This window comes from Neltuma alba, unplaced genomic scaffold (genome assembly GCF_004799145.2).
Source record: "Neltuma alba isolate B1F8T4 unplaced genomic scaffold, ASM479914v2 tig00010919_pilon, whole genome shotgun sequence".
In the NCBI taxonomy this organism is placed as follows: Eukaryota; Viridiplantae; Streptophyta; class Magnoliopsida; order Fabales; family Fabaceae; genus Neltuma; species Neltuma alba.
The window spans coordinates 15951-19140 of NW_021635695.1; positions in this window are offsets into that span (position 1 = coordinate 15951).

Consider the following 3190-nt stretch of genomic DNA (forward strand, 5'->3'; position numbering starts at 1 on the left):
TTTAGAACACCCCAATATGATTTTTATGGAATTCTTTATGAATTTTTGAAGTTGGCCCTGTCATCTAGAACTTAAAGAGTGAATAGTAACCCGAGTAATTAATTGGAACTTTCAAATCCACGGGCTTGTGTCATAATCTACTTGAACCATAACATTTATGAATGTGTGCTCTGAGGGGTTAAAGGCAGGACGTTTCAGAGATTCCCTCGAATCTCACCCCTCCCTAACGAACCATTTAGGTCAATCAGCAATGGCAATAATGGCATGAGAAGCAAGGAGAAGAAAGTGGAGAATTGTTCATGTTAATGAATGATATTATTATTCAATGTGTAATTCTCCTATTATGTAATTTATGTTGTGGATGCCTATGATGCCATGTATTTAATTATAATGCTTATGGCATGCATAGAAATGTATGAGCATGAATGGAAAAGAGTAAGCCCTGGTTATGTATGCCAAAGAAATAAAAAGAATTAAAGTAAAAAGATGTTAAGGGGTAAAACGTAGTTCCTGGAGTAGTGAGTTTGTACCTCCAGTTTGACCTATCAAATGAATGAGTTAAGTCACGAGATTTGGCAGATTCATAGTACACATGCCAAGCTTTAAAATGAGAGACAGATCACCTCAATTGGATGTGTATACAAGGAGATACGAATTTCCAAAATTAAAGCATAGAATCTGGAAGTTCCAGATTTTATGAAATGAACACTAATATTTATTGATTAAACTGTACGAATTGGGCAAGGATATTTTTTCCTTAAAGATCATCGCAATAGATTTTTGTAGAATTTCAGAACACCCCAATATGATTTTTATGGAATTAGTTATGAATTTTTGAATTTAGACCTGTAATTTGGAAATTAAATAGTAAATAGTAACCCGAGTAATTACGTTGAAATTTTAAATCCACAGGCTTGTGTCGTAATTTGCTTGAACCATAACGCTTATGAATACGTGCTCTGAGGGGTTAAAGGCACGATGTTTCACACCTTACTATCGGATCTACTTAGGGTTCAATCAAAACCATTTTGGACCACATTGGATGGTCTTGGGGCTTAACTTTTCACAAAAAATGCTAATTCCGGATTTTCACTGTTCATCAGGTAAAAATCCAGTTTTTCTGGCCTAACTTCAAAAAATCATAACTTAATCTAAAAAAATCAAAATGGAGTGATTCAAAATTTTGTAAAAATATCTTTGAATTCTCCTTCAAGGAAAAATAATCCTGTGAGCTAATTCTATTTGAAAAAGTGTCAGGTTTTTATGAAAATCACCCCTGTCCATTTGGCAAAAACCCTTTTTTCAAATTCTTGTCTTTAACTTTGTAAAATCACTAAAAATCGTGTAGTTTTCCATTTTTAGCATGTTAGCTATCAAAATGAATCTCATAATGTGATCTACAATCATGCCAAATTTTGGGATTAACAGCATTCAGGAACTTAATCAAAACATCACTTAAAGTTGCGGTGTCAATAGGTTTAGAGCACTGCCCAAGCTGAATATTTACATAACCAAAAGTCCATGAATTTTTATGGTTTGACACCATAATTTAACATTCAATCCGTAGCTTGCCCTTGGAAGTTTTAGGCCCTAAAATGTTAGCTTGCATTTGGGGGATGAGATTTCATTGAAATCCCAATAGCAAATTAACTAACTATATCATTAACAAGTATCATTATTATGCATAACTACATTAACTACTATTGGTAAACTAGCATGCTTATCATTTGGCAAACTCAATCATGCAAAGGCCAAAGCAAGAAAATGCAAAGAGCAGCCACATCACAGTTAAGAAAGTTAATCCACATAATAGCAATTAATCATGCAATAATCAACAATGCAAAGTTAATGTTAGTAGTTAGATTGAACTTGCTACCTTGCTCCTAAGACTTGAGCTTTCTTTGTTTCTCTTCTTTTTCTTTACAAATGTCAAACCCTAGCATTATCAATCACAAAAAGGGCAGCAAGAATCATCAATCAATCCATATAAAAATCAACAATATAACTCAAGAACTCTTAAACCCTTTTTAAAGCTTCCACCTTTGTTCTTGAATTTTTAGAGTTGTGTTTTTTAACCCTAAAATTTCCCTCTTGACTTATTCCTACATGGTCTTTCATATAGATTCCAAATACATGCTTGGATTTAAGAAAATAAAACTCCCTCTTCCAGTTTCAGCTTGGCCGAACCATAGGATTCATTTTCTAAAAATTACAACTTTGGTTTTAATGCTCCCAACCTTTGTTCTTTAGGTTTGTCCTACACCATTTTTCATTTTGAACACAATAGAAGCATCAAAAAGTTGAAAAACTCATCCTAGGGTTCAGCTATGGTCTTGGCCAAAATGGTCCTCATGCAACACAACAAAGAAAACACTTAAAAAACAACCTACAACTACTTGTAACCACTAGGATCTATCATGATTTGAAGTGTTCTAACATGTTGGACCAACAAAACTTCTTCCCTTCCCATAAACATGTTTCGGCCAACATAAGAAAAAGGGCAGAACTATGAATTTCTAACCATACAACTTGTAACATCCCGATTTTTGGGCCTAGAAGTACCAGAAATAGCCTAAGTGGATAGGCTACCAAGCCCCTATTAGTAGAGGTCCCAAAGATGAGAAAGGAAGTTAAAGTAGTTTCAGTGACTAAACTGCAAAGTGAAAGTTTTAAGGGGCTAAAGTGTAATCAAAGTTAGAGGTTCCAGTAAAGTCTCGAAGGCCCAGAGAGAGAAGAGAGGCTAGATATAGGCCAAAGGTTAAGTTAGAAGCCTCAAAGATGGTTTTATGAGGTTGAGCTTAAGTAGGGGTAAAACCGTAAATTCATAAAGTTACAGCCATTAGGGGTAAAAATGGAAAGTACACAAAAAATTCTAAGAAAATCTCAAAAAATGGAAAATAATATTCTAAGACTCTTTTGTGAAGCGAAATGATGAAAATACCCCTGAGATAGCTTAAATGGAATTTATAAGGTTATGACGAGTAAAAAGTACACTGTTTGAGGTAATTATTTAAAATAGCAAGAGAACTAAAAAATGTACACAAAAATGAGGTTAGATGGTTGAAAGGTTATACTAATTTATAAAATTAGTCTCGTAACCAAAAGGCTAGTGGAATGGATTTAATAAAATATAAAGCTAGTTATACTGTTAAAAGGGTATTTTAGTAAATGATTTTTATGCAAGGCTTAA